At 41.6% G+C, this 11,596-nt stretch overlaps 2 long non-coding RNA genes across 2 annotated transcripts; both read left to right on the plus strand.

The window, feature by feature from the left end:
- Nucleotides 1-269: 269 nt before the first annotated feature.
- LOC148514846 (uncharacterized) lies at nt 270-1,054 on the plus strand. Its single transcript, XR_015879446.1, has 3 exons — nt 270-365; nt 886-951; nt 1,042-1,054. It is a non-coding gene; the product is annotated as an uncharacterized LOC148514846 (long non-coding RNA).
- A 20-nt stretch (nt 1,055-1,074) lies between these two features.
- Nucleotides 1,075-5,300, plus strand: LOC148514847 (uncharacterized). The gene is made up of 3 exons (XR_015879445.1): nt 1,075-1,109; nt 4,000-4,049; nt 5,051-5,300. It is a non-coding gene; the product is annotated as an uncharacterized LOC148514847 (long non-coding RNA).
- Nucleotides 5,301-11,596: the final 6,296 nt, after the last annotated feature.

Here is an 11,596-nt window from a genome sequence, read left to right on the forward strand (position 1 = left end):
TGGAAATATTTTTATCAGGTTGTTCAGATTCTTAGGAACCAACTGATCATCCTGTGGCTATTACCTGACAATCCTCTGTCAGACTTGGCTTATTAGGATATAACTAACACATAATGCACATTAATTTGGCTTCTGTGACAGAGATGAGATGTCTGCCTTCGCTCACACCACCATGGATGTCTGTAATCTATCCAGTCTTAATCTCTGGTGATCCATAATCCTCTATAAAAACCTGAGACAGAGGCACTCAAGGACAGAGGGTGGTAGAAACTCTGCTTGCCCGAGGGACTGAGCGAGCTTTGTGGACACTTGAGCACCTCTCTTGAAATCTTGCATCTATTCTGCATCTTCTGCTTCTCCTTCAGGTGGCTATGCAATAACTTTCTCTTCTACCCTGTGCCATGCTGGTGATGCTCCTGGCAAAATGTGTACCACAGTTATGGTGCTCAGTACCCTCGCTGTGCTGCTGCGACGACACTTCTCCAACAAGGTGCAGCCGTAGGTATTCCAAGAGACTGGCAACCAACATTTACCACTGACAGCAAGCTGGCATCTGACACTCAAACATCTGAAAGCAGCCTAACAACTCACACAACACCTATAATTGGAACCTATCTGATAAATGAAATACATATAGCAACTGCTCTATAAGTAATGCTTCAATTGTCTTTTCTATTTATTTTACTATTTAGTCCATTCTACTTCAGAGTAAAGTCATCAAGGGTATGCAGATCAAGAACATAGACATTCAATTACTGATGTCTCTTGACAGGAGTAATTAAAAGATGCACTGCAATTTTAGGGACAATTGCCTTCTTATACTCTCCATTACCTCGATTAGCATGTGCTTCATATGTTTGTGATAACATTACTGTCATCTTTTAGACTTCCTGAAGGAACTGATGATAACCCTACTCGTGGGATGCATGTGGCATCAGCAACATCAGGCGGGTGAGTTACACCACAGTGTGGACACAAAGTAGAACATGGAGATGAGAAAAACTGCCTAAAATAATACTGTGCCTTCTGTGTTATGTACAGGGCTGCAGGGAGCTGATTTGGGAACAGATCTATGGTCACTCCTGAGGAGGCTGTGAAGGTAGAACACTGTAGGTACAAACAGCTTCACCTGGATTTAATAGGAATATATTTAGATTGTGTATTGTGTAATCAGTTTTGAAAGCTGCAGTGTCCTGCTTACTGGTTTTTGACTACAAATGCATGTGTCTTGTTAGAAAGGCTTTTTATAATCTCTTCATATCTTAACTAACTTCTAGAATTAAGTGTTTGAACACTTTGATCCTATATGCAGACTGCAAAAATCCACAAAAAACTACAAATTAGGACTGCGCTATAAAATATCTCATATATCGCTTGTTTGAAATGAATCAATGATCAAGGCTCCTCTAAATATAAAAAACAAATTTATTCACAACCTTTGAGACCTGGTGGTACTGGTCTATTTGGACTCGTAGCTTGAATTGTTTTATTTACACACCTGTTTTAGTAGCGCAAGGAGCTAGTTGTTGTTTTTGCACCAACTAGATTTCAGTTTTCTTTTCCTTTAGACTGCAAAAATCGCCTCCTCTAAACTGCATATAAAGTTTCTGTGGCAGCAGGTGGCACTCTGGCACGAATCCCACCTGGCACTGGTGTATTCCTACATTCCTGCATGTGGCAAGGTCCCTGCTAAGATTTGTGATCCTTATGCCTTGTATAAAGCCCTATTGAATGTCCGTGTGTCACCAAAAAATCCTGAGTGATTTAATGTGAGGAACGTAAAGCAAGAAAGGAATCAAGAGGACACTTTGTTCAGAGCAATCTAGAACTTGTATGTTCCCACAGCAGGGCGGGAGGTAAAAGGTTTACATGGATATATGCTGCACTCTGCATTCACTGGTACGGACAGGCCTATTTCAGGGGTATATAGTCATATTGTTGTCATTCACAATACCAATACTGTAATGTCGAATGGTTCTGAATGTTCACAATTGCATTCATAATGTCGACATGGCTATCATGTTGACATTCAAACTGTCGACATGTTCAAAGTGTTGACATTATGTATGTCTACATTATCAAGAGTTCAGTGTTAGGTTTCGGGTTAGGCTGCCGTTGGGGTTAGACAGTAGTGTCGACAGAGACACCATCGACAGGCATAATATTGCCATTTTAAACATGTCAACATTATGTGAGTCGACATATTGAATGTCGACGTCACGTGACACCTGTTGATATCCTCAATGTCGATTTTTAGACCATGTTGACATTTTGGTGTTGACATTGTGAATGTCGATCTTGTATAGCAGACCCATTTCAGGTGTACTTAGTTTCCACATTAGGTCTTGTATCCAGCAATATTGAGGATTTATGACATTGTGTTGGACACAGCTCAGAGAATAAAGATTGGTCACACTGAAGCATCATTAGATATGATAGTGAAGATTGCATGTATGAAATGAAAGCTACTGGGTGATGTTGCAGAGGATTATAGTGATTTTGTCATGGTCTTGCTGAATCACTGTGAATATATGTTATTGCTGCTGCAAAACAGGCTTGAAAATGTAACCTTCAATTAAGAAAGGCTGTGTACTAGAGCCATTTTTTTGTCCACATCAGGTGTATTACAGAGTAGGGAAAGGGACCAGGGCCCCCTCCTCCCCCCTGCATTAGGGAGACATGTAGGGGGGAGGTGTGGGGACTCTGCAGTCCAGTCACGCTGAGGTTGAGCTCCAGAGCGCATTGCCTGTGGAGGCAGAGCAAGCTGGGAGATGGGGAGCAGCGGGGAGCTGTGTGCTGCTGCTACAGCAGATTACAAATACACAGCATCAATCTTCACAGCAGAGAGGAAAGGGGGGTTGGGGTTGTATATGTCCAGAGATATACATCACACCCCAGGCTTTCACAACACACATGTGCTGCAAATATCAACATGACTATATACTTATATACCTAAACACAGTATATATGCATTCAGACCTCACACATACATTCAGACACAGAGCATATTAGCTACATCCTTTCACACACAGACAGATGTGTTGATTCACGTCTATATGTTTGTATAGGTACACAAATAACCATATAGTGGGCGATCAGAAACTTTCTGAAACATGTCACAAGGCCCAAAGTTGACGTTTCTCATGTGATGCATGTAGAATGATGTTCTCATCGATGGTGAACCATGTTGCACAGCTTCTGAATGACGAATGTAGCATCACCATACGCCCAGATTATCACTATAAAACTGTTTGTATAAAGCTAGCTGTCTTATAGGATCAGCTGGCATCACATGGTTAATTGGATCAAAATTTAGTTTGCAGTTTTGTTGCATGAAAATTATGGAAAAAGTAATTTAAAAGAAATGATGGGTTTGGCATTCATACATGAACATGTTGTAACTAAGGGCCTAATTCACTAAGGAAGGCAACTGCGAATCCAATAGCAATTACGCATGCAGGACAACTGCGATAGTATGCTAATCCATTGCAATTGCAATGCCATACGCAGCATTACATAAGGACGCCCACCTTACCTTATACAGCTGTAATGTTTAGCAAGACTGCGAAACCATCGGTAATATCGAGTACCATCGCAGCCTCACACACACTTGCACAAGCCCTGACCTTACTCAGGAATTGCTAACTTCATCGCATCGCTATCAGGCCTCAGGCTGCTTATGCCATCAGACTAGATAATTTAAGCATGCCCCTGCAATGACATTGAAACACACTGGCACGCCTGCGTTCACCCGACCACCCCCCCGTCACCACCCACAAATGCAATTCCTGTCAATCACTCTGCGATGAGTCTGCGTAATCACTGCGATCACAGTCCCGATCACAATGGCTAGTTCGCACATGCGCACTGCGATGCATACGCAAGCACAGTACACAACAATTGGCCGATTGTGTGCAGTTGCATACAGTAGTGAATCAGGCCGTAAGTATTGTTCTATAATAATGCTATACTACATCTAACTCTGGCTTGTATCTGCAGGTCTGGTGTTTAGGTGTCTGCACTCCATATTCACTATGAATAGTGAACTGGTAAGTTAAACTGCAATGTTGGTTTATGCACCAAACATGTAAAGGTTATATCAAGGTCACAGTTTTTGTGCATGTCATTTGGAAGATAGATTAATTGTTGTATACTGCTATTATATAGAAAACGACAATTAGTGGCAGTGATAAAGGGGCTAGAGAGAATCTACAGCAATATTTCTATGCAGTGTACATTACTCTAGGGATGGACATTGGAAACCGATGGTTAGCAACCATCGATGTTCATGCATTGATGGAATTACTTTTTCCATCAAGTAAGGGGTTTGCAATGGTTGCCAGCAATGTGATGCTGCTTCCGATGCCCATCCGATTGATGACTGTTTGAATTGAGCTGTGGACACCCAGAAGAGTTGTCCGCAGCTCAGTGTATGTACACATGTGTGAAGCTCCGGCTGCTTCTGCGCATGCACAAATAGTGCCCATCAATCATTATACTATCGTATGGGTATGATGTGATGGCTAGTAGCCATCATATCGCATGTTTTGAAGTCGGGAGCCAGGCAACCAATTGATGCCGGGCTTCCGATGTCCATCCCTACATTACTCACACATTAGAGAATCACCTGGAGCACAGAGAATGCGATAATAATGGTACTCCAAGTGAAAGGAGTGCAGCTAGTTTGCTCATGAGTAAATCCTGTAATATATAAAGAACATTATTACTGTAAAGAACAAGTTTTTTCCTACACCTTTAAACATTTTAACAGCTATATGTAATTATTTAATCCCAGTGACCATAAATACCTAAGCCTGTAAATGTGTGTATATTAGTGACTGAAATCTTCTCAGTGTCTGGTTACATCAATTTTCATTAAAAGCATTAACTGCAGATTATTACACTCTATTAAATATGATATTCATATCAAGCGGGCTCTTCTTTTGGATGTGATGGATTTATTACTGATTGCCAACTCCATTATCTCTGTAATATTGTCCTGAATGTAATAAATACACTGCAATGTTTATTCTCCTATTCCTTTTCAAAGTGTGATTACCTGGACTGTGACCTTTACACTCAGCGGGAGCCCTCTCTGCACTCCTGGACCTCCTCCAATTCTGCAGCAGGAGGAGCTCTGTAACAGCATTCATACACAGGGATCATGGCAAGCTCTACATCACCCTCCCAGGCACATGAGAAATAACAAGGACACAGGTCCCTCACCCAGGTGACAAGTAGCAGATGGCTTTGTCTACAGAGAGATTAAAGGCTTTTGCATGTACTAAAGTTACTTGTGTGGATTTGTTCATTAGAGGGACGGGCTGTGCTCACCATGTAAATGGTATGTATGCAGAATAATAATAACAAGTGACCAAATTGTATTCCTGCAGCGGAAACACAGAGGTCATGTTTTAGGGATATTACAGTTTTGTACGAGCAACTACTGAGCTGCCTGTCCTAAAGTGTACTTAAGGGCAACTACATTCTAAATATAAACCAACATTTCAGCCTTTCTGCCATTGTGCACCTGGACTAGTACTCACTATCCTGAAAACTGCTCCTATTGGACACATTCTCAAGCAGTCTCAAAACACATCTGTTCACTTAGCAATTTATTTCATTTCATCATATTGATTTGAATTTTTAACTTAATGATCAATTCAATGTATTTGTTAGTAAAGTGTTTTGAATCCGATAAGAGGAAAGTGTTACATAAGTATTATAATTATCCCATGTGAAAAGGAATCAGTGTCTGTGTGAGTAGGTGCATGTGTATGTCATTTAAAAGCGAATACCATCCATTTTATGAAATCATCTGCCCAATTAATCATTAACAATTGCTATTAGCTTATCCAGCTACAATTTAAACTAAGCATACAGTACATTGAAGCTATTTCCAGCCTAGTTATGAGTTGGCTATGTCAGCCAACATGTACCAACTGAATCTGAAAATATAGTATTATATAATAATAATATTGTAGTCTGTATGCTACATCCAAGGCCGCTGCTACCATTAGGCAGCTTTAGGCAGCCGCCTAGGTGCGCTGGCCACTGGAGGGCGCCGCTGAGTCCACAAAAAAAAAATTAATTGCATAATTCATGGCTGAGTGGCATCCAATGAATTTGTGGCAGTGTCATGAGAGACATTATGATTTTGGTTCTCTGCTGTGTGGCATATTTTATATAGTATAGTATGAATTTGGGACACTGCTGTGTGGCATATTTTATATAGTATAGTATGAATTTGGGACACTGCTGTGTGGCATATTATAAACTGGGAAGACTGATGCGTGGCAAATTATGAATTGGAGAGAGCAGGGGCGGTTGGTGAAATCTTGCCTAGGGCGCCCTGAAACCTTGCACCGGCCCTGGCTACATCCCTCTCCCTTCCCTGTTCACTAGGTAACCCTGGCAGGCAGCAGACCTTGAAAGGTTTTTTTTTTTCTTAATTCTTGCAACAGTGTTGCATATCTTACCAGAACTGTTAGGGTGCATACACACCAGGACGATATCGGTATGTTTTGGCGTATCGGCACAACAAATCGTGTATATTACCTAATGTGTATGCACAATTGAGCGCTCCCACTGGTCGCATGCGTTATCGTGTGATTGGCTGTGCTGCACAATCACACGATATCGCATGCGGCGCCATACATATTAATGAAGGATGGAACAAGTAATCGTTCCGTCGTTCATTAAATGTGCAGTGTGTGCCGGCAATCATGCGATGTCCAGGGTGAAGGCAAATTGCCCTGAACATCAGCACGATTGCTGGTCATTTTGATGTGTACCCAGCTAAGTGCCTTGAAAAAACTGATGGTTTTAAAAAAAAAATTTCTTGACCTCAATGGTTGTATCACACAAATGAGCTTCACGTTTAAAGCGTAGAGTCTAAACTACTCAACATTGATAATATATATTTATTTGTGTAAAATGAAAATATTAATTCACAAAAGTGCTTTAATCATGTAAGTGGTTTTTAAAACACTGACAGCACCGTTTTGGACAAGTGTTTTCATAGCGCACAGTATAAAGGTTCTCCAATTGAAATACATCATATTTGTGCAGACTTTTACACAAAGTGATTTAAATGCTCATTATAAGCTGTGATATCTAAAAGAGCTGAACTTTACCATTAAAGAAAATTTGTCATGAACAGCAGCAAAGCTAGAAAGCACCCATTTCACACCACCCTTAGACAGCAATACAGTTTACCTATCTTATCAATTGGGAAATCTAAATAAAACAGAGAGTACTATTTGAACAAGATCTGCATTCTCACTAGCTCAAGAATTCCTAGTATTTAAACTCCCCTTGTCAGACCAATGTGTATATTTACCAATGGTTGAACTATTTCTAACTACTAAGGAATGTAATGATATCTGTGTACATTCCAAAGATTATCTCTAAATGTTCCACAATAAAATGTTCATTATATTACTTCACAATAACAGATATAAACTGTACGCATGCAAAACTCATGTTAGGCTCTACCAGATGTAATGCAGCTGTTTAAACACTTTTCTGCAAAATGTATATGTCTCATAAATAATGCATTCCGAAAAATGCTAAATTACTCAATATCCAACTTGCTGGTACAGTGATCATGGATCAACAAAATAGTTACTATTAACATGCCATGCCCATCTAAGCTAAAGCAATATGAAGCTACAACTCTGACAAGCTCTGATAGCCATTGGACTGAAACTGGAAGATAACTTGTAATAGAAGAAATACAAAAACAAAATTTGTTGCCAGTTAGACTTTGTTCTACTCGTACGAACCGGCAATAAGATCTATAAACATACAAGTTACATATTGACCACTCAAAGTGATCCTGATACTTATATTTTCACGTGTGCTGGCCAAATTCCTGGCAATAATAAATATGTGGCTACTGTACATAGTTCAGTGCAACTCATTAATATGCTTGATAATGCCACAAAAGGGCCATCCACCAAATTATATAATTAAAGTACCTTATTATGTAGCATAGTGGAACAGCATATAGAATCACCAGACTTTCAATGTGACGTGGCTGGCATTGCAGCTCTAAAGGTGCATACACACGGTCAGATTTCCCTGGTCGATTTGAACGATAACGATATCGATATATCATTATCGTTCAAATCAATCAGTTTCTGGCCCCTTCAAATGACCAAACGATGGTCAATACGCGGGCACGGATGGTCAATATCGATATCGACCATCGTCTGTGCATGCAGGCCAAACTGGTCGATACCAAGTAGGTTAGCTTGTTTACTATAGGGACCCGTGATCTTTATAGTCGAAGGGGGGTTGGTGTATGTTGCTGGATGTTCGATATCGAACATCCAGCACATGCAGGACGATCAGACAACGAAATCTGATCGTTGTCTGATCGTCTCGTGTGTACAGGCCATTAGGCCAGAGAAAGCCAGAAAGGTGACATTGTTGGTCTTTCTTTTTATTAAGTCAATTTCTGCAAAAACATAAGGGATTTTGATACCATCATTGCCATCAACATGAGTACAGTAAACCAAATCTATATAAACAGTTTATACCAATGTGGTAGGTAGCTTTCAGAGGCTAATTCCACATTTTTCAAACTGGAATAAATCTAAATGAAAAACAGATCCAATTTTAGATATGTTCTTTCAATGTTTTTCCTGTAAACGGCTGAGTTCTATTACAGCGAAATCTACACCATCAATTAAGAATTCTGGGCCTGATTCAGACCCGCTCGCGAGCGCTGAGCGCTCACAAGTGGGTCGATGGTGCCCTAGTGTGCATGCGCACGACGGAGGGAGCTCCATCGTGCGCATGCATGAGACCCGAATAGCGACGGCCAAGCCGTCGCTATGGGTCTCGCACCAAAGGGGGCGTGCTGTCGATGGTGAGTGACAGCACGCCCCCTTTGGTGGGCGTGCCGGAGGCGTTGCTGCCCAGATGGAGGCGTACCCATGGAAACGCCTACCATCTGGGGCCGGCCCCACTGACATCACTGGTGATGTCAGTGGGAGTGCTTTTGGCTCTGATAGAGCCAAAAGCACTCCTGGGCTTGCGGCAGCGAGACCCTACCGCAGGGTCTCGTCGCAAGCCCGATGGTCGCGATGGTCTTGACTATCGCGACCATCTTTTTGGCCGCTCGCATAAGCTGTGGGTGGTCACCCACAGCTATGCGAGCGGCCAGGAGGCCGCTCCAATATTAGGTAGGAGGGCCCTGATTCAGAGTGAGCACTCTTGTCAGAGCTCCCGGCTCTGAATCAGGCCCTCTGTATTGTTAAAAGCATATCGCACCTAACGTAGGGGCTGTTTGGATAGTTGTATTTAGTTTTTAAGTGGTGTTGCTGCAAAAGTACATGAAAGTTGATGAAAGCTGCATATAAATAATTTCAAAAATGAATGGTAAAATCATATAGAAAATATATAACAGTTACTGCAGTCAGATACTTTTTGCCTTGTAGACTTTTTTGCTTAGACCTCCCTGAATACTTCACTTGTGCTTATGAATGATTCCAATAGTTTGTACGGTACAATGTCCAAGTTGCTCTGACATGGATGATCCACAAACAACAAAGAAGCACAATAGTGTAATACAGTCACTTCTTAGGGACACACCACCACAAGGATGTGTATAAACGGTTGGAAGAAGGTGAAAAGGGATCCACTCCCAGCTTCAGATTCTATTCCCTTGATGGATTTCACCCAAATGTGAGGGGAGAGCATATAAGGTGAACTTCTTACATGTATGCTTACTTCCAATAACATAGTACTTGCATATAAAGGTATCTTTGGTTATCCCTGGGTTTTTTTTGTGTGATCTCCTTCAACTCTACCCAAAAAAAAAAAATTATTTGCGTTGAGTGGGGATATCATTTATTCAAACATGCTGTTACCCATATGCTGGTCACAAGCAATAGGACTTATTTGGTCAATTTGGTATTTTTGATCAAAGTTGCAATCAAATTACACAATCAAAATCCAGTTGAATCATATGTGATAGGGTAGGATGGACAATGAAGTGGAATGTTCCTATTGCCATGTGTGAGATAAGTGTGGGAGCCCATACATAGTATTGTGATGTGACTGTAAAGTCTGGTGCAATCATAGTAATGTCATCCAAATGCATAGCCAAAATAATCAGTGATCCACTAAGATGGCTAGACTTCAGCTTTTATGTACATCATTAAATTGTACTTAACATGTGAACATCTGCAAATTTCACTTTATTCTTGTTTTGTGTCTTAAAAATAAACACAATTTTCAAATCTGTATTTGTGGCCAGTAAATGAAGGAATACCTTATTATATTTTCCCATATATTATATTTTCCATCATCCAAGATATAACTTAGACATCTGATAATAATTGCAAGCATTTCTGCCATAACTCACAACTCGGTAAATGTATAATGCAGCAATGGGTGGAGAGTATAATAAAATGTCTTTGTATGCTGTATTTTATGCTCATTTTAACTCCAAAGGGTCTGCAGCTTGGTGACAGGTGTAAAAATGATAGAATTGATGTTATCCACACACAATTGCCATATCAATTGTGTGTGATAACATCAATCAGCTGATTAAATGTTGTTACCGTGTATATTTCTGAATATATTTTCTTTCACCAAAGTATGGAAAGGAAACAGTATTGTGTATATCTAGGACAGTGGAGCCTATAATAAGCTGATGTGCACGTCCCTCGCCTGCCTCCCGGGCAGGTACAGCCTCTGATCTGAGCCTCTTCTCCCCCTCTTGAGATTGTGTCTCTGTGTCAACAGCGATCTGAGAGGCCGGTAATTAATCCCTTGCTGGCATAGCTGCATCATGCCAGTGTCACCTTCATGTCCTCTTCTCAGAGCATGATTAGAAGCAGGGAGAGGTGTGCAGGGGGAGTGAGGGGGACCTATCTTCAAGGGCAAAATATAGGACAGATAGATCTAACGACACATACTTATCTTTATGAATATATAACTACAAATATACCTATTAATATCTAAATACACACACACACATTTATATATTTTGTGCACACAAAAATGTAAAGTATGTACTCTACTGACAGCTAAACACATGGCACAAGGAATTTACGATAATCGCCATGAAATTGTTTATATGTGTGATACAGCCTAAGCCTTTATCCACATGGGCAGGGCCGTACCTAGGGGTGTGAACAGCAACATTGCTGCCCCACGGTCTCTGTATCTGGCTAGCAGGGTGTCCGGAACCAGAATTGCTGCAGCGGCGACTCTCCAGAGATGGACAACTCAGTGGCGTCACAAAGAGGTGACACCAAGGTGCAGGCTCCCCCTCAGTGACAGGAGCCGGGTGCTGCACTGTAGTATAAAGTGCAGCACTCGACTCCTGTCACAGTGAGGGAGCCGGCACTGTCCGTGCCCGCACCTCCTGCACCCCCCACCGGCACCACCCCATTGATAAGTTCGCTTACCACGGCCACGGGATCGGGGGTTCGGCCCACGCCCCCTCCCCACGGCCACATCCTCTCCCTAGAGGCCATGCCCACTTTTCGGCGGGCATCCTTCCCTGCACCGGGTGTCACAGTAGGGAGGGACGCCACTGGGACAACACAGCCTATACAGCCCCCTGGAGCATCCT

The sequence above is a fragment of the Taudactylus pleione genome, unplaced genomic scaffold, assembly GCF_031769625.1.
Source record: "Taudactylus pleione unplaced genomic scaffold, aTauple2 ptg000256l, whole genome shotgun sequence".
Taxonomy (NCBI): Eukaryota; Metazoa; Chordata; class Amphibia; order Anura; family Myobatrachidae; genus Taudactylus; species Taudactylus pleione.